At 43.8% G+C, this 24,241-nt stretch overlaps 1 protein-coding gene across 3 annotated transcripts in view; it reads right to left on the bottom strand.

Moving 5' to 3' along the window:
- Window positions 1–24,241, bottom strand: part of LOC124795148 (uncharacterized transporter slc-17.2-like) — a 489,975-nt gene that overhangs the window by 208,203 nt on the left and 257,531 nt on the right. The window contains exon 1 of one of the 3 annotated variants that reach the window (XM_047259031.1): window positions 3,899–3,960. The exons of the other annotated variants lie outside the window; for them this stretch is intronic. The gene's annotated coding sequence lies outside the window, so the exon portion shown is untranslated. Of the gene's footprint in view, window positions 1–3,898; window positions 3,961–24,241 lie in introns of those variants that run through there. 3 annotated transcript variants of the gene reach the window in all.

Here is a 24,241-nt window from a genome sequence, read left to right as displayed (position 1 = left end):
ATAAGGAATAGCGCAGTAGGCAGTACAGTTGAAGAGGAATGGCCATCACAGAACTTGGGAAGGAAAACATAAGTACAAAGAAGGTAGCTGCGAAGAAACCATGAGTAACAGAAGAAATACTTCAGTTGATTGATGAAAGGAGGAAGTACAAACATGTTCCGGGAAAATCAGGAATAAAGAAATACAAGTCGCTGAGGAATGAAACAAATAGGAAGTGCAGGGAAGCTAAGACGAAATGGCTGCAGGAAAAATGTGAAGACATCGAAAAAGATATAACTGTCGGAAGGACAGACTCAGCATACAGGAAAGTCAAAACAACCTTTGGTGACATTAAAAGCAACGGTGGTAACATTAAGAGTGCAACGGGAATTCCACTGTTAAATGCAGAGGAGAGAGCAGATAGGTGGAAAGAATACATTGAAAGCCTCTATGAGGGTGAAGATTTGTCTGATGTGATAGAAGAAGAAACAGGAGTCGATTTAGAAGAGAAAGGGGATCCAGTATTAGAATCGGAATTTAAAAGAGCTTTGGAGGACTTACGGTCAAATAAGGCAGAAGGGATAGACAACATTCCATCAGAATTTCTAAAATCATTGGGGGAAGTGGCAACAAAACGACTATTCACGTTGGTGTGTAGAATATATGAGTCTGGCGACATACCATCTGACTTTCGGAAAAGCATCATCCACACAATTCCGAAGACGGCAAGAGCTGACAAGGGCGAGAATTATCGCACAATCAGCTTAACAGCTCATGCATCGAAGCTGCTTACAAGAATAATATACAGCAGAATGGAAAAGCAAATTGAGAATGCGCTAGGTGACGATCAGTTTGGCTTTAGGATAAGTAAAGGGACGCGAGAGGCAATTCTGACGTTACGGCTAATAATGAAAGCAAGGCTAAAGAAAAGTCAAGACACTTTCATAGGATTTGTCGACCTGGAAAAAGCGTTCGCAAATATAAAATGGTGCAAGCTGTTCGAGATTCTGAAAAAAGTAGGGGTAAGCTATAGGGAGAGACGGGTCATATACAATATGTACAACAACCAAGAGGGAATAATAAGAGTGGACGATCAAGAACGAAGTGCTCGTATTAGGAAGGGTGTAAGACAAGGCTGTAGCCTTTCGCCCCTACTCTTCAATCTGTACATCGCGGAAGCAATGATGGAAATAAAAGAAAGGTACAGGAGTGGAATTAAAATGCAAGGTGAAAGGATATCAATGATACGATTCCCTGATGACATTGCTATCCTGAGTGAAAGTGAAGAAGAATTAAATGATCTGCTGAACGGAATGAACAGTCTAATGAGTACACAGTATGGTTTGAGAGTAAATCGGAGAAAGACGAAGGTTGAAAATTAGGTGGACTGATAAGGCAAGGAGTGAGGAGGTTCTATGCAGAATCGGAGAGGAAAGGAATATGTGGAAAACACTGATAAGGAGAAGGGACAGGATGATAGGACATCTGCTAAGACATGAGGGAATGACTTCCATGGTACTAGAGGGAGCTGTAGAGGGCAAAAACTGTAGAGGAGGACAGAGATTGGAATACGTCAAGCTAATAATTGAGGACGTAGGTTGCAAGTGCTACTCTGAGATGAAGAGGTTAGCACAGGAACGGAATTCGTGGCGGGCCGCATCAAACCAGTCAGTAGACTGATGACAAAAAAAAAAAGTAATGTGGGACTTAGAGGCGTGGAGTATTGTGTTGTCAGTAAACAACCAAGAAAAGCACAGTGGGTCGGTCAAGAACTTCGAACGTGCACTAGCCACTGGATGCCACCTGAGTACCAAATCCATCAGGGACATTTCAACCCTTCTAAAGCTGCCCAATCAACTGTTTATTGTGTGGCTGTGAAGTGGAAACGCGAAGGAACAGCCACAGTTAAACCAAGGCGAGGCAGATCGCCCACTGATGACGGACAGAGGTCATCCAGCATTGTTGTATAAATCAGCGAAGGAATCACTCCTGGGGTGCAAAGTGCTTTGACAGTCCAACTAGCACACTGAGTGTGCGTAAGCGGTTAATAACAAAGGGTTAAGAAGAAATTCTATGGCAGCTCCTCATAAAACCCAAATTTCTGTAGTGAGTGCTTTAGGGGGTGAAACGAACAACTTTACTGGACGGTGGATGAGTGGAAACGAATAATTTGAAGTGATGAATCGCACTATACTCCATGTCAACCGATGGATCGGTTTGGAATTTGTGAATGCCTGAAGAAAGATACCTGTCATAATGTGTAGTGACGGAAGAGGTGGTGTCACGATATGGTGTCTTTTTCTCGTTAGGGTGTGCCGCACAAGAAAACGTTAAATGTGGAAGAATATGTTTCAGCATTGTCTACCGTCTTCAGCGGAGGAACAGTTCGGAGACAATGGTTGTTTTTATCAACATGAGGAAGCACACTGTCATAAAACAGCATCTGTGAGGCAATGGTTTGTGGACAGTAAATTTCCTGAAACAGACTGGCCTGCTCAGAGTTCCGACCTGATCCCAATGGAACACCTTTGCGATGAAGTAGGTAGTCGACTTTCCTCTAGATCCCAGCGGAAATCGCTACCTTCTCTGGTTCCTGCTCTTGAGAGAGAATTGACCGTCATTCCTCCACAGACATTCAGACACCTCATTCAAAATATTCTCAGCAGAGTAAAAACTGTCACAAATGTGAAGTGTGGACACACCCGATATTACTGTCCACTGATCGGCTTATACTGCCGCTGCTGCTGATTATGAGTTTGAGGAGGCTAAATATCTAAAGGACTGCTGATCCATTGCCTCGCCCCCTCCCCCGCCCCCCTCATCCTCTCAAGATGGAATCATTGTCTGCCTCTAGAGTAAATTCTACGTGAATGTGTGAGAAAGTTTTTTAAACGTTTGCGTAGCGTTTGTCTGAGGCGTGACATAGGTAATAGCTAGTTGTTCACCTGGTGAGATGTGGGAATCCGACTAAAAAATTAATACAGGTTACCCGGCGACCAGACTTCATCGTCAACCTGCTGGGCCGATTGTAAACGGGGCCAGCGTGCCTCCCCTACCCAGAAACGCGCGTTTTAATGCAAACAGCTATCCTGGTAGCTTTGCACTAATTGGTATCTAGATACATCTGATCAGATAGTGTACATACTATCTATTTAGATATTAATGCATGCGGTAGAAGGATTTGTCTAGTAGAAATTATTTGATTTCTTTCTAAGATTTCCATTATTTACTACCACCTCCAGTACACAAGATGATATTTTTATGGCTGCACATTTCCTCCTTTCCGAATGAGTGTAAATTTAAGTTACGCCTAGTGGAGGCTGTTTTGCTCGTAGTATTATACTTGTGAAAGCTACTAACATGTTCAAATTATGCTTGATTTTTCACAATTAACTTCATAAGCGGGACAGTGTATTATGCGGTTATTGTGACTATGTCAATTTTTTTTAAACGGTTACCTACATGAAGTTCGAGTGTGGGCACTACATAATTTCCTTACAGTGCATTTCTGTGAAATTAATATTCGGTGTCTGGGTAGAATTGTCACAGAGGATTATTCCATGACATCAGTGAGTATAACTACGAAAGAAATCTAATTGTGCAGTACTTTCATCAGCAAAATCAGTAATTGCATAAACAGGCTTGACAGTGGTAGCTGATATGTAAATACGTTGACTATTGCAGCAATAATCATGCTACAAGCGAAATGCTTTTCATTATCTCCCTTGACAGTGACGTCTGCAAAGAAACTATAACAATTTTAATATTGTAGATTACAGCTTTTACTACTTAGAGCAATACTAGAGATATGCATCACCAGTTACACTAGAGGACAACTGGGGTATTCCATTTACTGAGAAACACGGGTTAGCTGGCTTCCGACATTCAAGAAGTAGACCGTACAAATAACGAGGATTACCTGGAATCCTAAGAAAACGCTGTCACCTCTCGGATGCCTGTCCTTGCTGTTCTTTGCGCCCACAAGGACTGTGAAATAAAAGAAAACGAGAATGACTGATTACTTTCCGGCTACCTTGAGGAACGAACAAAGGAAAAGGCGTGCAGCTGTTCTTTAGGCCTGATGCGTGATTAGGAGGAACTCTATTTCAACCGTCGACGCCTACGGTTGTTTCTCCGAGCTATAAAAGGAAGAGTAAGATTCAACTAAGTTCTCCGCGAATGCGTCCTACACATGCAGCGAATTTTCAAACCACTGAAGATTAAGCTCAATGGTGTGTAGAATGTTCTCTCAGCCCCTCAATTTTTTGTTTTGTTTCTTTGCGTTGGTTAAGCACTTGTTATAGTTTACGAATTACGGATCATCTTTGATGTCTTAAAGGAGGAAGATGCCAAAACATTGTAAGATTCCATCGAAGTCGAGGTCGCCAGAGACGAATCACAAACTCTGGTTACACAGGAATGAGGAAGTAAATCTGCGATATCCCATATTAATGAACCATCCCTGCATTCGGTTTAGATGATAAAGAGAAACCGCGGAAAACCTGAATTTAAGTGTATTAGCAGTTTCGTGAACGATATTAAAGATTACTGGTTTCACTCTTAGTGCTGTGCTTCCGGGAATTTAGTTGGGTTGTTTGCATTTTAAGATCAGTGCTTCAACGACAGACCAAGTCGTCTTCATCAGGTACTACGAGTTCTGCTGCAACGTGTACTCCTTATGTGGACTCCAACCAGTCTGATTAGGATCTACGCAAGAGGATACTCAATAGCATGACTCACAACACCTGAAAAAGACTAGGTGGGTCGTCGAAATACTGAACATAAAACGGAAACAAAATCTCTGCTGAACAACTGCTAACACAAGCATGCTTAGAAAGCACGATGGTCTCTCTTATTAATTTTAAGCTGATGAGCTGCTTAATAACCCGTAAATTCCTAGCATGTAGCCATGATTACAAACAAATAATATATATGTATTCTGTAGAATGATTGGTTCCACAATTTCGATAGAAATTGTTCACATGATCTACGGGACACATAATTATATACCTTATTCTGCAAGTTAACCATTCATTCATTCTGTGTCTCTGTTGCTGTCTCCACAATATACGGCTCAATCCCTGCAATATGGCCAGCCGTCCACACCCACATGGAGTGGGCGACTATGCAAGCCTTTCATAGACAGCGGTATGGGAAACCACAACTCTCAAGGCATCTGTAAGCACTCCAGGGAAATGCCTTGCAAACGTTTTTAGATTTGAAACTTCCTGGCAGATTAAAACTGTGTGCCCGACCGAGACTCGAACTCGGGACCTTTGCCTTTCGCTGGCAAGTGCTCTACCATCTGAGCTACCGAAGCACGACTCACGCCCGGTACTCACAGCTTTACTTCTGCCAGTATCTCGTCTCCTACCTTCCAAACTATACAGAAGCTCTCCTGCAAACCTTGCAGAACTAGCACCCCAGGCTGTGGCTAAGCCATGTCTCCGCAATATCCTTTCTTTCAGGAGTGCTAGCTCTGCAAGGTTTGCAGGAGAGCTTCTGTATAGTTTGGAAGGTAGGAGACGAGATACTGGCAGAAGTCAATCTGTGAGTACGGGGCGTGAGTCGTGCTTCGGTAGCTCAGATAGTAGAGCACTTGCCCGCGAAAGGCAAAGGACCCGAGTTCGAGTCTCGGTCGGGCACACAGTTTTAATCTGCCAGGAAGTTCCATATCAGCGCAGACTCCGCTGCAGAGTGAAAATCTCATTCTGGTTTTTAGATTTCTTTACATTCTGTCGTGCAGCTGTCGCTTCTAGCGAGTGGGGGGCAGGGGGCGAGGGAAGGGGATGGTAGTGACTACTGTTGGCTAAACTTGTACCGACGTGCGGCTGAGTATAGTGAACATCACTTGTAGCGTCTCAGTATAAGTTTTTGTATAAACGATGTTTTATGAATGAGAATACATTGTGTCCCTGGTCTTTTAGCGTTTTCTCCATGCAAAAGCAGCAGCACTGTTAACCATTATTTTGTATAACGATAAAAGAGGTGCCTGTTAGTAAGAAGTAGCATTACGGGATTTCTAGGACTTGCGACGTTCATAAGGCAGTGTTGCTTGTAAGATGGCTATTTTTTGATGATGTTACTGGATGTGTTAATATTTGTTAAGGGAAATGATATATTTGAAGACTTATGGACAGAGAAACAGTTGTTACGCAACAGTATCCGTGTCTGCGATGGCAGCTCTCTGGAGTCGCAGAATCTTTGACAGTCAGCAGTGGCCAGCTACGGAGTGCAGCAGATGGGGATTCGTTGAGTGTACTTTTGGAACTATGTGAGTCGAAAATGTATTACGAAGAATAATGATGACTCAGAAGAATAGTTGGATACCATACAGACATAAAAAAGCTTTTGAAATGAGGAACAAGGTATCCTTTGATGAGGTAAAAAGTTTATTCTTGTTTTTGAAGCCATGTGTTGTTGGTCTACTTCACGCTCGTTTTTGATAATTATTCTGTTGATTGATCTTATGAGTTAATTTCCGATACCATGGAAGTTGTTAGATTAAATGAATTTTCATGTTACAGACTATAATTGTATTGTTTGATAAGTTCCTTCCTAACCGAAATTTCAGAACTTATAGTTAATTCACGTGTTTCATTGACATTCTGTGTCAAGATTATGAACAGTTTCCCTGGACCAACTGCAGTTAGTTTTTAGCAGTATTTTGTTAGCTGTTGCGGAGTCTTGCTCTGTTGCAGTTTCTGCCAGTACTTCATTTTGCAAGTGAGATTCATAATACGTGATTGTTTCATTTCCTTTGCGCAATGGAGGTTCTGTCAGTTTATTTTACCAGGGCCATATGTTAGTGCCGAAAATTTCGTGTGTTTTAATTTACTTTCTTATACAGGTCGACATTACAGGTTTTTTTATGCAGTTACGTTTTTTTAAACAAGTCGCACTGACCAAATGTACTGAGCGTAAAATTATTGTTTTGCTTCTTTATTTGCCGTGTACCTCCTTCCACCAGGATGGAGGTACACGGCTCGTGTTGTCTGTAGTTCAACCATGCGTAGATGGTCAATACCGCGGTTCGATCGCGTCCGCATTTCTACTTTGTGCCAGGAAGGGTTCTCAAACACACTCAGTATTCTTTTCAATTTCATGTAAGTGATGTGGCTTGGAGCTCAGTAGCACATCTAGGTTGTTAGTTCACATTCCCAAGTTTGTGTTCACGATAGCACACACAAGTAATGTCTTGTGTACTATATAAAAAGGGGTATGTAATTTTACGTAAAAGATGGAAAACCTGCATAAGAATGACTGTAATTAACATACACACATCAAAAAATGTTTTGCATCACCCCCTCTCCCAGAACTGCTGAAGATAGATGTTGACTGTGGATATTATATCACAGACACACTCCCTTTGACTGTTCAGAGATGTCGCTAAACCCGCCCAACGATATAAACCACCATGCATGAGCACCGCCTATTAGACGGAAAGGGTCCGACAGCCGATCAGTTCCAGTCATTCCACCAGGAAGAAGGTACACGGCTCGTGTTGTCTGAAGTTGAACCATGCCTAGACGGTCAATACCGCGGTTCGATCGCGTCCGCATTGCTACTTTGTGCCAGGAAGGGTTCTCAACAAGGGAGATGTGACCAGGCATCTCAGAGTGAACCAAAGCGATGTTGTTCGGTCATGGAGGAGATACAGAGAGACAAGAACTGTCGACGACATGCCTCGCTCAGGCCGCCCAAGGGCTACTACTGCAATGGATGACCGCTACCTACAGATTATGGCTCGGAGGAGCCCTGACAGCAACGCCACCATGCTGAATAATGTTTTTCGTGCAGCCGCATGATGCGCAACTTTACTCCCGACGTCCATGGCGAGGTCCATTTTTGCAACCACGACACCATGCACCGCAGATGGGCCCAACAACATGTTGAATGGACCGCTCAGAATTGGCATTACGTTCTCTTCCCCGATGAGTGTCGCATATGCCTTCAACCAGACAATTGTCGGAGACGTGTTTGGAGGCAACAACCGGGTCAGGCGGAACGCTTTAGACACACTGTCCATGCCACCAGCCATAAACTGCAGGCGGGTCATGGCCCATCGAACATTGGTCGATATGAGGTGGAGCGTACACTATTAAGTTAAGTAGTGGTTTTGACTTTGTACATATGTACTGTTTGTGTTTTCCTTTCCTTTTTCGTTTATAACTGTATAGCTATGGTGTTCTTTTAATCATTGACAAAGGTCTTCTTAGGCAGCGTTTGAACAGAATGGACAGTGTCTTAAAAAGATTTTGTAAAATGAATATCAATAACAATAAAAATATATTATTCTCTAATTCTAGGAAGGATAATAAATGCAGACCGTTTTGCAATACTTCTCAAAATCTGACAGAAGTAGATATTGAAATAAATCTTCTAAGAAACAGTAAATATAACTGGTCTGAAAATTTCAGTTCCAAAAAAGAAATCAAAATTCATGAAAAATATAAAAAATGCACCAAAATTCATAGAAACAAAAACGGATAATAGGAGCGAGAAAGTAAATTTAAATGTTTTAGAGAAACTAGACATCGAAATGGACACCAAAAATTTGCTGTAGATGTAACAGTTAATAAACTGGAGACGGGACATTGCTTGACAAAATATATTTACGACAATAAATGCATAATTTGAAAATCACAACTAAAACACCATACCACACTGGTACGACCAGGATGTTTAAACGGGTGTGAACACCTAACGATGAAGTATAAGATGGACAGACTAGAGGCACTTGAAAGACGGATTCTTAGAAAAAAGAAATGGGTGCAATACAATCTACAGATGGCTACAAAATGAGAATAATAAGGAGATCTACAAAAATAGGGTGAAAATACCGGAAGTAATGACTAAAAAAGATCAATCTTTTCAGACACTTCTGCCGAATGAATGAAAACAGGCTCACAAAACAAATTTTGTGGTATTTCTGGAAGAAGAAATTGAGAATAGCATGCAGCATGGATTAGAGAAATAAGGAAATAACTAGAAAGAAACCTCGAAGAATCGTAAAAAACAGAAAAACTCTTTAAGAATAAAATGCTAAATTTAGAAGGCTTCCAATGCAGAAGACATAAGAGATTGGGAACAATATGTAAAGAGGAAATGAAAAGACAACATGGGGAAAAAGTGAAGGAGACTGGGAAAATAGAAAAGAAGAGGAAATTAAGTTTTTACGTGATCGTGATGAAAGAACTGAAGGTAATGCATTGTATTCAAATTATGTAAGTATGCTGATAGAATTAGTTTATTGAATGAGGCACTGAAAGTATTCGATGAGTTTTGCGGTTTGGCCACCAAAATAACAATGGCCGAAGAAGAGAGGAAATAAAATGCAGACTGGGAATAGCAAGAAAAGTGTTTCTGAAAAACAGAAATTTGTTAAAATAGAAAATATTTGTAACTGTCTTGTTTGAAGGTATTCGTCTGAAGTGTAGTCTTGTACGGAAGTGAGACATGGCCTAGAATCACCTCAAACTAGAAGATAATAGGAGCTTTTGGAACGTGGTGCTACAGAGGAATTTTTTAAACCTTAATTTTTGTGGAGGTTCACAGTCTCCATGAGTTTTGAGAATGAAAACATTGTCCAAACAGGCTGCAATCTGTTTGTTATCCGTGCAATTGGCCAGTTTCAAATATGGGTAGTTTTCAAGCACATATCTGATGCTTCACGCTTCGCATCGCATGTACCAACGATGTATTAAAACGTGAAATGAAGCGTAAAGCTTAAAATATGGTCTTGAAATTGGCAAGTTCCATGGATAATAAAGAGATTGCAGCCTACATGGACTATTCTCAAAACTACAGAAGAATGTTGAAGATTAGATGGGCAGATCGAACAACTAATGAGGAGATACGGAATTAAATTGGTGCAAAATAATTTGTTGGACAACTTGACTGAAAGGATGGAGGAATCGAGGAATTCTCAATTTGGTAATGCAGGAAAGTTTGGAGAGGGAAGGGGGAGGGGGAGTGTTGTGAAGGTTGTTGAGAGAGACGAAGTGTTTAATGCATTAAGCTGGTTCAAACGAATGTACACTACTGACCATTAAAATTGCTACGTCAAGAAGAAATGCAGATGAAAAACGGGTATCAATTGGACAAATATATTGTACTAGGAATGACATGTGATTACACTTTCACGTAATTTGGGTGCATAGATCCTGAGAAATCAGTACCCAGAACAACCACCTATGGCCGTAATAACGGCCTTGATACGCCTGGGCATTGAGTCAAAGAGAGCTTGGATGGCGTGTACAGGTGCAGCTGCCCATGCAGCTTCAACACGATACCACAGTTCATCAAGAGTAGTGACTGACGTATTGTGACGAGCCAGTTTTTCGGCCACCATTGACCAGACGTTTTCAATTGGTGAGAGATGTGGAGAATGTGCTGGCCATAGCAGCAGTCGAACATTTTCTGAATCCAGAAAGGCCCGTACAGGACCTGCAACATGCGGTCGTGCATTATCCTGCTGAAATGTAGGCTTTCGCATGGATCGGATGAAGGGTAGAGCCAAGGGTCGTAACACATCTGAAATGTAACGTCCACTGTTCGAAGTGCCGGCAATGCGAACAAGAGATGACCGAGACGTGTAACCAATGGCAACACATACGATTACGCTGGGTGATACGCCTGTATGGCGATGACGAATACACGCTTCCAATGTGCGTTCACCGCGATGTCAACAAACACGGATGCGACCATCATGATGCTGCAAACAGAACCTGGATTCATCCGAAAAAATGACGTTTTGACATTCGTGCACCCAGGTTCGTCGTTGAGCACACGATCGCAGGCGCTCCTGTCTGTGATGCAGCGTCAAGGGTAACCGCAGCAATGGTCTCCGAGCTGATAGTCCAGGCTGCTGCAAACGCCGTTGAACTGTTCGAGCAGATGGTTGTTGTATTGCAGACGTCCCCGTGTGTTGACTCAGAGATTGAGACGTGGCTGCACGATCCGTTACAGCCATGCGGATAAGCTGCCGGTCATCTCGACTGCTAGTGATACGAGGCCGTTGGGATCCAGCACGGCTTTCCGTATTACCCTCTTGAACCCACCGATTCCATATTCTGCTGACAGTCATTGGATCTCGACCAACACGAGCATCAATGTCGCGACACGATAAACTGCAATCGCGATAGGCTACAATCCGACCTTTATCAAAATCGGAAACGTGATGGTACGCATTTCTCCTCCACACACGAGGCATCACAACAACGTTTCACCAGGCAACGCCGGTCAACTGCTGTTTGTGTACGAGAAATCGGTTGGAAACTTTCCTCATGTCTGCACGTTGTAGGTGTCGCCACCGGCGCCAACCTTGTGTGAATGGTCTGAAAAGCTAATCATTTGCATATCACAGTATCTTCTCGTTGTCGGTTAAATTTCGCGTCTGTAGCACGTCATCTTCGTGGTGTAGTAATTTTAATGGCCAGTAGTGTATGTTCCAGCAGTTATGCACAGATGAAGAGGACTGCACTTAATAAACTATCATGGAGAACTGGATCAAAGCAGTAGTCGGACTATGGACCACAACAATGTCACCACAAACTACAACGACTCAGTCTCTCAAGACCACGGTGTTGTGAGAATGTTGGTCTTCAACAAACATCGTTGCCTTGCGGTACGGTAGGCCGCTAACGTAAGCCTTGCTGAAGGTCAGTGTACGAACTTGGAGAGAGAGGCGCGGAGTAGCGGCGGCGGCGTCCACGCGACCGTTGCACGGACACGCACGTCTGTCCGTCACGGCCGGTCATGCATAATGCATGTGGCCGGGCCCTCGCCTTAGCCGCTACACATTGCCGCTACAACCTGCAGTAATAATAACAATTTTTTTGGCTTCGCAGTACAGAAATAACGGAGGCCCTGCTCGTAAAGAAGATGGATCGCCGCCCTGTTCTCCGTCTTCGATCCCCCCCGGCGCGCCGGCCAAAATCCGCGCCGCTGTGGACGAGAAGTGGCTAACACGCTGCCGGACGAGGTGCTTTATTAGGAGCGCCACTCTTCCTGCTGCTTTCCTTGTACGGCCGCACTAAGAGACCGGCCGCATTTACAAAAGCTTGTCAGCAGTCGACAGTATGCACGTGGTAACAGGCACGGTATGGGGCGTTTCACCAACGAATAAGTTTACAGTTATCATCAACCAGACTGTTCTCGCGCCTCAATGGAAAACAATTTCTTATTATACCAGGCGCATAAGTCGCGAGGGAATTAATCTTCTCTGTTGATATTTAAAAAATATTTTATTTCGAAAAAATGGTTCAAATGGCTCTGAGCACTATGGGACTTAACATCTGAGGTCATCAGTCCCCTAGAACTTAGAACTACTTAAACCTAACTAACCTAAGGACATCACACACATTCACGCCCGAGGCAGGATTCGAACCTACGACCGCAGCAGTCACGCGGTTCCAGACTGAAGCGCCTAGAACCGCAAGGCCACTAACGGCCGGCTTTTATTTCGATCTTTAGTTCCTGTATAGACACAACGGGTACCTTACGCACCTACGAATGTCGTTCAGTAAGTAGTTCAACACATCTCCTTCCTCTGCCGATTTCGGTTGCAAAACTGCGAAATTTGTTGTGTGTCATCTAGAAATATTACCGCTTCAGCCCTTACAATTTCATGATGTTACAAACGGTGGCGCCGCCTTATATTGCCTTCACGATGGCGTCTGTAATGAAGGTGCGTTTTAGCATAGAGCTGTCACTTTCTTATGGTGCTAAACCAGAGCATCGCAGATACCCACAGGCGCTTGCAAAATGTGTCTACGAAGATCTGGAAGTCAACAAAATGTCGGCGAATCTTTGGAAAAGGCGCCTGTCATCCTCGCAAAACGTCGCGAAAAGCTGTCAGATCTCCTGAGTGTCCGCCGGCTGCACACAGATGTGACTTCTGAAGTGTTGGAACGTGCGGACACTCTCTTTCGTCGAGAATGAGATTTTCACTCTGCAGCGGAGTGTATGCTGATATGAAACTTCCTGGGAGGATTAAAACTGTGTGCCAGACCTTTGCCTTTCGCGGGAAAGTGCTCCACCATCTGAGCTACCCAAGCACGACTCACACCCCGTCCTCACAGCTTTACTTCCGCCAGTACCTCGTCTCCTACCTTTCAAACTTTACAGTTCTCCTGCGGACCATGCAGGACTAGCACTCCTGAAAGAAAGGATATTGTGGAGACATGGCTTAGCCACAGCCAGGGGGATGTTTCCAGAATGAGATTTTCACGCTGCAACGGAGTGTGCGCTGATATGAAACTTCCTGGAAGATTAAAAGCTGTGAGGACGGGGCGTGAGTCGTGCTTGGGTAGCTCAGTTGGTAGAGCACTTGCTCGCGAAAGGCAAAGGTCCCGAGTTCGAGTCTCGGTCCGGCACACAGTTTTAATCTGCCAGGAAGTTTCACTCTCTTTCGTGGTCATCGACGGATCGCAGTCAAACACTTCGCTACAAAACTGGACGTCTTTGTTGGGAGGGCTGACCCACTCGTCCACCAGTTTGGGTGCTCAAAGATGTCTGCACACTGGATTGCTCGCTGCCTAAGAGAAGACCTCAAAGAGCAACGCAGAACCATCTGTGGGGAATTACTTGTGTGTTACGAGGCTGATTTTTTGTTGAGTATCATCAGAGGCGATAAAACATAGGCACATCACTTCGAACCGGAAACAACGAGGCAATCCATGGAGTGACGTCAACCCACCTCTTCTCCGAAGAGAAAGTGCTAAGCCGCGTCTCAGCCGGAAAAGCCATGGCGAAGTTCTTCTGGGACCCGGAAATGGTTATTCTGCTTGATGCCCTGCCTCACGGTGGTTCAAACTGGTTCAAATGGCTGTAAGGACTATGGGACTTATCATCTGAGGTCATCAGTCCCCTAGACTCAGAACTGTTTAAACCTAACTAACCTAAGGACATCACACACATCCATGCCCGAGGCAGGATTCGAACCTGCGACCGTAGCAGCAACGCTGTTCCGGACTGAAGCGCCTAGAATCGCGGCCGGCGCCTCAGTGCAACGATCAACAATGAAGTGTACCGTGCTGCCATCAGGAAACTGAAGAAACAACTTTGGCATGTCCGCCGCCACAAAAATACAAACAAACTGATCCTCCATGACAATGCAAGGGTTCACATAAGTATGTGCACACGAGAGCAACTCTCAAAACTTCATTGGTCTGTTCTTCTTGATACACCCTACAATTGGGATGCCGCACCTTCCGATTTTCATGTGTTTGGCTCAATGAAGGATGCAGTCCGCGGGAAGGAGTACGTGGATGACCCAGCAAGACGTCGGCTTCGACGTCGACCGATAGAGTGGTTCCATGTGGGCATACAGGATCTTCTAGTAAGGTGGCGTAAGGCCGTCGCATTCAACGGAGATTATTTCGAAAAATAGATTTTTGTGCCCAGAACAACGGTGAATAAAAGGGTGTACTGGAATCCGAATAAAAACAAAACTGCTATCACAGAAAAATGCGGTTATTCAACACCCCTCGTACATAGATCTGAAGATGATCGAGTGTGATCGAAACTAGTCATACCGTAAAAAGAAATTGTAAAATGAAATGGAAAAATTAACGGTATAATTATTTTTAAAATTTCTTACTACTATATATATATTATTCGGGAAAGTATGTATGATACGAAAAGGGCTGTGACAAAGCTGGCTCTTATGAACGATCTTCACTCTTTCACAAACGTTAATAAATGGATCGCTTGACACGTGTTCTGATTTTATTTGTTGTAGCTTCCAGAGTGGTCTTCCAAAAAACACCTACATCTACATATTCATCAGTACTCCGCAAGTCACCTTATGGTGTGTGGCGTAGGATACTTCGTGTATCAATATCAAGTAACCCCTCTCACCATGTTGCAGTCGCAAACGAAGCAAGGGCAGAACGATTGTTTGTGAGCCTTCGAGTGAGATCGTATCTGAATTTATCTTCCTGAGAATACTTGGAATAAGCCATTGTCTTGCTATTTGCCTTTTCTAGGACTAGTTGTATGTGGTCGTTCCACTTTTAATCACTCTGTATGCAAATTCCCAGATATTTAACGGATGCGACTGCTACCAGTACCGCTCGGCAACTGTGTAGTAACGCAGTGAGAAGTCTTTCCACCTATTTGTCCGTAGTGCATTACAATTATTTTTGTATTAATGATTTTTTAGGTTCATCTGCATCTATATCTACACGGATACTCTGCAAATCACATTTAAGTGCCTTGCAAAGGGTTCATCGAACCACCTTCATAATTCTCTATTATTCCAATCTCGTATAGCGCGCGGAACGAACGAACACCTATATCTTTCCGTACGAGCTCTGATTTCCCTTATTTTATCGTGGTGATCGTTTCTCCCTATGTAGGTCAGTGTCAACAAAATATTTTGGCATTCGGAGGAGAAAGTTGGTAACTGGAATTTTGTGAGAAGATTCCGTCGCAACGAAAACGCCTTTCTTTTAATTATGTCCAGCCCAAATCTTGTATCATTTCTGTGACACTATCTCCCATATTTCACGATAATACAAAACGTGCTGCCCTTCTTTGAACTTTTTCGATGTATTCGTATCTGGTATGGATCCCACACCGCGCAGCAGTATTCTAAAAGAGGACGGACAAGCATATTGTAGGCAGTCTCCTTAGTAGATCTGTTATATTTTCTCCTGCCAGTAAAACGCAATCTTTGGTTAGCCTTCCCCACAACGTTTCCAGTATAAGTTGTTCGTAATTGTAATACCTAGGTATTTAGTTGAATTTATGGCCTTTAGATTTGACTGATTTATCGTGTAACCGAAGTTTAACGAATTTCCTTTAGCACTCATGTGGATGACCTCATACTTTTCGTTATTTAGGTTCAACTGCCAAATTTCGCACCATATTGTTTTGCAATTTGTTTTGATCTTATGGTGACTTTATTAGTCTATAAACGGCAGCGTCATCTGTAAGCAACGTAAAACGCCAGAAATCACTTCTGTCTTACTCCATGACTTTCCGTCAGTTACTACGAACTGTGACCTCTCTGACAGGAAATCACAAATCCAGTCACATAACTGAGACGATATTCCATAAGCGCGCAATTTAACTACAAGCCGCTTGTGTTGTACAGTGTCAAAAGCCTTCCGGAAATCCAGAAATTTATCAATAGACAGTTTTCTTCAAGGTGTAAGCAACTGAGTAGAGGCAATATATCTTTTGCTAGAGGCGTTACTCCTGTGTTTATTTTCGTATCATCGGTGGCCTTTTATTTCTATGCAGTGCTTTTGACTTACGTATTCTGCTGTTGTGCAAAAAAAAAAAAAAAAAAAAAAAAAAAGAATTACAAAGAATTCTGATCCAGGCATTTTTTGTCCAACACTGGACGAACATTTATAAAACCGACAAAATGCACGGACGGATTCCTGACTGAAAAGGAGGAAAAAGGGTCCTATAAACATGTGTCCGGAAATGGACGGAGTGCGTGCAACGACTAAAAATCGTCCCAGAACAAAGTGCAGCGCTGGATGCTATCCACGTCGCAACAGATGTTCAATGTGTCCACCATAGGACGCAGTGCGCGCGTTCACATGTCGCGTCATTGACTCCCGCAATATTTCGCTCGTTCCTGCCTCTCACCGAATAGCGTCAAAGGCGGCGTAAACACGCTGTTGAAGAGTCTCCACCTCAGGAACTGGTTCGGCATACACAACGCTTTTCAGATGCCCCCAGAGGTAGAAATCCACGGGGTTTCAGTCCGGTGATGTAGGAGGTCTCTGCGCCCTATTCAACGTCCGGGAAATATGTTGCTGAGGTGTCGGCGAACAGTAAAACGGAATCGCAAAAACCACATAACGTTTTCTAGCAGCCCAGGCAGAGTGTTCCGCCGTAAGTCCAGGTAAGTTCCTCCGTCGAGGCGTTGTGGAATAATAACCGGTTCCAGTATGTGGCCTCTAAGAATCCCTGCCCACGCATTGACACTGAACGGATGCTGATAAGACGCCTCAACCATTCCCCGAGGATAGACTGCAGCCCACATATGACGATTATGCACATTGATGATGTCAGTTCTGGTGAAGGTTGCTTCGTCGATAAAGAGGACTGACGACAGAAATCCCATAATTATGATGGTCTGGTGCAAAAACCTTTTACAAAATGCTTCCCGTAGAGGGAAATCCACTGCTGACAATCCTTGCACCCGTTGCAGGTAATAGGAATAGTAGCAGTTGTCATGCGGGATACACGTAATCTTACTTTGGCTTATTCCACGTCGGCGGGCCACTTGCTTGGAGCTTGTACTAGGCTTGGTCTACACATCCTGTAGAACCCAGTCCTACAGATTTGATGTACCCACAGTCCGCCGCCTCCCTCCACGTTCGTCTCTCTGAAAGGACCCATGATAACACAAACGCCCAAAAAGGGCTTGACATGTTGTGTGATGTGGTTGGTGTGTCTGAGCATACTTGTTTTGGTATAGCCGTGCTGCGTTTCGACCTTTTGCATCTGTTTGGACGTACACAAACACCATCTCGGCATACAGTACACTTCGTCAATCACACAACCTGTAACACACAAGGAACTCACGGCGCATGGTCGGGGGAACTCTCAATCGTCAGGGCCATCTACCGTGGCAACGATGCATTTTTGGACATATATTCATAGGACCTCTTTTCCTCCACTTCCAGTCAGGAAGTTGTCCCTGCATTTTGTCGGTTTTATTACTGTTCACTTTTTATATTTTTTATTACAATGTTTTGATATTGTTGTAGATGTGCTCGTGCATTATTGCTGGTGAAGCTGTTGTTGTGCCTGTGGCAGCAACTGTTTAGGACACAGTACCAAAACTGTTCCTCCATGTTAACTAGTTTAGTGTTATATAGTGTCACCAACTGTGGAATCTATTTTATAATGTAGGACAATATCAACACAGGCAGTAAATACTGAAACATATATTGAGCAACAGGTGCCTGGACCAAAATTGTTTTTAACTTACATGTACGAGCGCAGAGTTTGTAAGTTAAACGTACTGCATACAAATTAAATCAACTGAGGCTAAATGTATGAAGAAACAAGTATTGCCTTCATTCAACTGCACACAGACGGCCCTAACCTGCAAATCATGAATGTAATATTAATAGCAACTGAGGATTAACATGGGAATAACATTAAAGACTGCCTATCTCACTCCTCTTGCCAATTCGTCCACCGTTCTGACGTCGCAACAAGTCACCATATCTACATCAAGGGGAACGAAGAGCGGCCAGGATTTCAGCGGTTTTCTCCAGATGGCGCCAGCGGTGCGCACCATATCGCCATGATTCGTCACATGCGCCACTCGCACACAACGATGACACTTATACAAATGCGGAGCCAACGAGTGGGGCGCACGTTACCGCTTGTAGCAACAGCCAGTCGCTCAGATTCAGTGTACAGTCGTAGCCCAACCCATGCGGGTTTGTAACTCGCAACCCAGCGAGTCAGCGACAATTCATTGGCACAGTTCATTGGCAAAGTTCATCAGGAGTTTAGCAGAGCTCTTTATCGGCGGAGAGTTCAGGGTTCCACCGCAACGAGCAGTTTATCGTCGCCAGCCAGGAGACTGTCTCCACCGGTCAGGCAAGAGCTCACGTTGGCAACAGTCGCAAGAGAGCTGCCGCTCGCAAGAAAATCGCCCACGAGGATAGTGACCACCACAGCCTGGGCAGCGACGTGGTAACTGACTTGCTCTCTGGTGACTGTTCGTTTGTGGAAATTAGTTTACCGCCCCTACAGATTCATGGGTGTTTTACCCGAATCGGATATACGTTTACGTGAGTGCTGCAATTAACAAATTTCATAAACTCTTTCTGATTATTTGTCGTATTAGTATTGCAGATTGCATACACAAAATACATTTGTTTATGGGGTAGGTTAACTGGAACTTCCTGCCCAATCATCGATCCTCTGCATGTCTCAATGAATGTCGCTAAAGTGTTTTAGCAGTACGTGTCTGTGTACAACAGTATTAACTGACAAACAGCCTCAGTGAGCTTCCGGCGTTATCCGCTAGGCCATTTAAATATATTGTGAACATCAATAGTTGTATGAGACTGCCTTTGTGAACACCCGAAGTTATTTTCACGTCTGAAGATTGCTCTTCGTTAAGAAGGATATGCTGTGTTTTATTTGCTAGAAGCTCTTCATCCCAATCACAAATATTCCTTCACCGTTCTAGTCTGCAGTTAACAATTGATTTACGACCTCATTTATGGGAAAGACTGTACGCGAAAACGCCGGCCGGGGTGACCGAGCGGTTCTAGACGCTACAGTCTGGAACCGCGCGACCGCTACGGCCGCAGGTTCGAATCCTGAGTCGGGCATGGATGTGTGTGGTGTCCTTAGTTTAGTTAGGTTTAAGTAGTTCTAAGTTCTAGGGGACTGATGACCTCAGAAGTTAAGTCCCATAGTGCTCAGAGCCATTTGAACCATTTGTACGCGAAAACATCAGAGAATGAGGTAAATGCTGTATCCAAAGCCGGAAAGAAACTCCCTACACCGTCTGTCTGCCGGTTTCCTTATTCTGCCTTCTTTCTTTCTTAAAAAAAAATTGTTCCTCTACGAACAACCACACGTTTCTGATTGAATACCGTCCGAAACGGGTGCACTATAAGACATCTAACCTCAAACTTTTCCTTTCGATCTATCAGCTCGGAATACCTTACGTAATACATAATACTCTTTGGGCGTACGACTATTTAATTTCTACGGAAAAATGACTATGAATGTAGACAAAAATCTATACACGAATAAAAATTTATTCGGTGACTTCGAAGCTCCTTCCCTATCTCTATTTTTTTTGGTACAAGGACCCTGAAACTGCAAGGTTTCCATTCCACACCAGTAGCGGTGTCAGTTCCTCTTGTTAATAACGCAGCATCGGCGTCGTGTCATTAACCTATTGGAAAATACAGCACATGTTGAAGAGGGCAAACTGAAAATGGCGTTCCACGGACTACAACTGACAGCAAAGTGTTATTACATGCCCAACAAATGTGAGCAATTTCGTCAGAATTAGTACACTGGTGTGGAAAACTTAAGAATGAAAGAAACTTTCGCATGATGCGTTACTCCCAAGTAACAGAGCTCGATGAAACTTGGGCTACCCATAGAAATAAGTGGTACAGTATAGTACAGAAGCTAACAGCGTAGGCAATGACACGATTCATGATGATCAGCTGGACATTGCAAACGGCAGGATATAGTTTTTTATAGGAGTGTGATTACCGTGGACAGCAATGGATCCTCTGACACATGCTACCATGCTGGCCACAACTTTGGAAAGGAGTTCCTGTGGTACGGTGGTTTCCATTCCTCCAGCAACGGCTGAATAGTGGTCGGTGCATGTGGACGCGGTGCCACACGTCTCCCCAGCGCATCCCACACATGATCGGTGGGCAGGCCACTCCAGGTACTAAACATCGTCTCGTTCCAAGACTCCTCTCCTGCTCTGTTCCATGAGGGTCGCGCGTTGTCATCCATAAAAATGAAGTCCGGGCCGAATGAACTCCTGAAAAAACTCTCAGGGGGAAGGAGTACAGTGCCACAATAACGTTGACTGCTGAGGTTACCGTGGTAAAAGATTTGGACGTCTGTACGCCCATGCTGAACGGAATGAACAGTCTAATGAGTACACAGTATGGTTTGAGAGTAAATCGGAGAAAGACGAAGGTAATGAGAAGTAGTAGAAATGAGAACAGTGAGAAACTTAACATCAGGATTGATGGTCACGAAGTCAATGAAGTTAAGGAATTCTGCTACCTAGGCAGTAAAATAACCAATGACGGACGGAGCAAGGAGGACATCAAAAGCAGACTCGCTATGGCAAAAAAGGCATTTCTGGCCAAGAGAAGTCTACTAATATCAAATACCGGCCTTAATTTGAGCAAGAAATTTCTGAGGATGTACCTCTGGAGTACAGCGTTGTATGGTAGTGAAACATGAACTGTGGGAAAACCGGAACTGAAGAGAATCGAAGCATTTGAGATGTGGTGCTATAGACGAATATTGAAAATTAGGTGGACTGATAAGGTAAGGAATGAGGAGGTTCTATGTAGAATCGGAGAGGAAAGGAATATGTGGAAAACACTGATAAGGAGAAGGGACAGGATGATAGGACATCTGCTAAGACATGAGGGAATGACTTCCATGGTACTAGAGGGAGCTGTAGAGGGCAAAAACTGTAGAGGAATACAGAGATTGGAATACGTCAAGCAAATAATTGAGGACGTAGGTTGCGAGTGCTACTCTGAGATGAAGAGGTTAGCACAGGAACGGAATTCGTGGCGGGACGCATCAAACCAGTCAGTAGACTGATGACCAAAAAAAAAAAAACGCCCATGCAAGATTACGCCACCCCATACCACAGCATCTGGTCCATCAAGAAGCTCATGTTCGACGATGTTCCTGGATGCATTACTTGTTCCCACCTCTAGCCATTTGAGGAGAACATGATTATTTTGGTGGTCAAGGTCTTATGGAGTGGTCAGGTATTACGCTGGATGGGCGTACTGATCTCCAAATCTTTGAACATGGTGTTCTTGTCAGTCAGCGGTATTATCACAATGTACTACTTTTCCAAGAGCGTCTTTTCAGGTTTGCATTCGCCCCTGACTTAATTTTCACGGATGAAGATGCGCTCATGGAACGGCGCAACTGATGGAACTGTTGGGACGAGAGGACGTTCAGCGAATGGGTTGGCATCCCCATCCCCTCATCTTAACCACATCGAGCAGGTACGGGATGCGTTAGGCAGATGTTTTGCAGCAGGTCCACATTCATCAACGACCATCCAGCAATTGTCAACCAAGCTGGTGGAGGAGTGCAACGTACTACCATAAGAACTCCTCAGCAAGAGAGCACGTTACAAGGTTTGCAATGCTGTGCATGGTGCTCACACACCCTATTAAAAGCCATGGCCTACCTTTTCTAATGTCCAAAGGAACGTAATTGAGCCGTGGCCTCATTTAGTAGGATGTTTTGCCTGGCGCCACTAGCTCAGGGGTAGTATGGACTATCCCTCTTGCGGCCCCATTGCCAATACCTCTGAGGAAGAGTTGGTATCTGTGGGTTGTGTCCTTAGAAGGTCTTTGCTTGCCGATATATATGCGGGTTCGACTGCCCGAGAGGGGAGGCACCAAGTTTGGGGACTGGCGGTAGCGTCGCGCCAAGAGGTGGTTACGAGGTCCAAGCGGCCGAAGCCACAACCTGCACAGGGATGGCCTGCGCACAGCGAAGATACTGCACCGGGGTCAGCGTTGACTATAAGCAGCAGGCCAACATCCCGTCGGTTGGTTGGAAACATTCGTGTCGGACGACCGCTCGTGACCTGCCTGCCCTCTTCTAGCTGGCTGTCATCGCCATCACTCAGTAACCGCCGCGATGCACCGTCGATCCATGGAACTGCTTGCTGATAAAGGGGAGTAACATTCTGCAATCCTCGTGGTGATTTGTGTCATTGTCTACCTGACCTCCTAATTAATTTCTGGTTTGTACACGATCCTCAGAGTTTTACTCGATCAGTTCTTTGGTCGTAAATGTAGGCCGTAGTATTGTACTAGACACTAGCTGTCGTTTGAAAATTTGTTCCCATATTATATTGCCTTTCCTCTCTGGTTTATACCCGGTCATTAATGTTCTAATGAGTCAGCTCCTGGTCGTAACAGTCGTACAGTCGGAACAATTGTACCAAGGCACAGGTTGCCGTTAAGCAAACAGGGGTCTTGTGGTTAGATTTAGATGTTAACCGGTTCAATTCTTTGATTGTGTTTGCATTACTTGTAATCTGAACAAGCTGTTGTACTAAGCTGTGCGTTGCTGTCTTTGAAAGACCTGGTCATTATTGGTGTGTTTTTAACTGGATCTTTTGGTTCCGCCGAGTGAGTTCTCTTGTAATAAGTGTTCATACGTAATATTTAAAACGTTCCTTCAGAGCGGTCTTCATAATTGATAGTCAGTTTAATTTTTGAAATATTAACAGCCGACTGTCACCAGGGCTTTAGTCAGAATAAGATTGTCAAAAGGGACGGGTTGGGATCCCGTCGCAACTTGGTTGCTGTTTGAAATTAAGAGGTTGCTTGCTTTGAAATAAGCCTTATCATTGTCATAATGGTTTCCTAATCTGCTTAACCTTTAAGCACAGGTGCGCATCTTAACCCTCAACCTTTGGACATACAGTTTCCAAATTAAAAGTTACATCATATGTTTGAGTAATTGAAACACTCTTGTCATCAATGGTGCTTATATAGTTTTCATGTGTTGCAGAAGGGCATTTAATAAGAGAAACGGTGTCCAGCGCGGTAGTAAACACCGCTGTTTCACTCGATAACGGGTGGGCTGCAGGTCCGGTTGTCTTGTAATTATTGTCATGTTGTTCCTGTTTTGGTTTCTCTTTCAAAAGCTTATTCATTTCACAGATTTGTTAACTTTGTAAACAAGAACAAAATTTATGATTATATATTGTTAAATAAACAGGTTATGTGAGAAAAAGTTATATTGGTGAGTCCTCCCTTCCACATTTTTTACGCCGGCCGCGGTGGTCTTGCGGTTCTAGGCGCTTCAGTCCGGAACCGCGCGTCTGCTACGATCGCAGGTTCGAATCTTGCCTTGGGTATGGATGTGTGTGATGTCCTTAGGTTAGTTATGTTTAAGTAGTTCTACGTTCTAGGCGACTGATGACCTTAGATGTTAAGTCCCATAGTGCTCAGAGTCATTTGAACCATTTTCCACATTTTCCTTAATTCCAATAAATACCATGCCTCAGTCATAAATGCGTTTCATTGCATAGTTCTTTCATTTACCTTCTGTACTATACAGTAGCAGCTATTTCTATATATAGTCCAAGTTTCATTGTAAGATGTTACTTGACAGTGACACATCATGCGTAAGTTAGTTTTCGTCCTTGAGTTTTACACATCAATGTACATGGAGCAAACCGAAGAAAAGCTAAGGTAATGAAGTGGAGCGGAAATGAGATTAGATCTAAACTTAACATTTGGGATCTTGAAGTACACAAACTGAAGTAACTCTCATGCCTTGAAAGCAAAATAAGACACGTAGGACTAAGCAAGAAAGCCAGCAGCAGCAAAGAAGGAATTCCTGGCATCAAGCATTTAATAGTATCAAACATCGGTCATAATTTGAGGAATACCTCGCTGAGAATGTACGTTTGGAGCAGAGCTTTGCATTTAAGTAAATAACAGAAAACCATAAAAGAGGACAATAGAGGCGTTCGAGATTTGGTGCTACACAAGAA

The sequence above is a fragment of the Schistocerca piceifrons genome, chromosome 4 (assembly GCF_021461385.2).
Source record: "Schistocerca piceifrons isolate TAMUIC-IGC-003096 chromosome 4, iqSchPice1.1, whole genome shotgun sequence".
Taxonomy (NCBI): domain Eukaryota; kingdom Metazoa; phylum Arthropoda; class Insecta; order Orthoptera; family Acrididae; genus Schistocerca; species Schistocerca piceifrons.
This window is presented reverse-complemented; position numbering and strand designations above follow the sequence as displayed.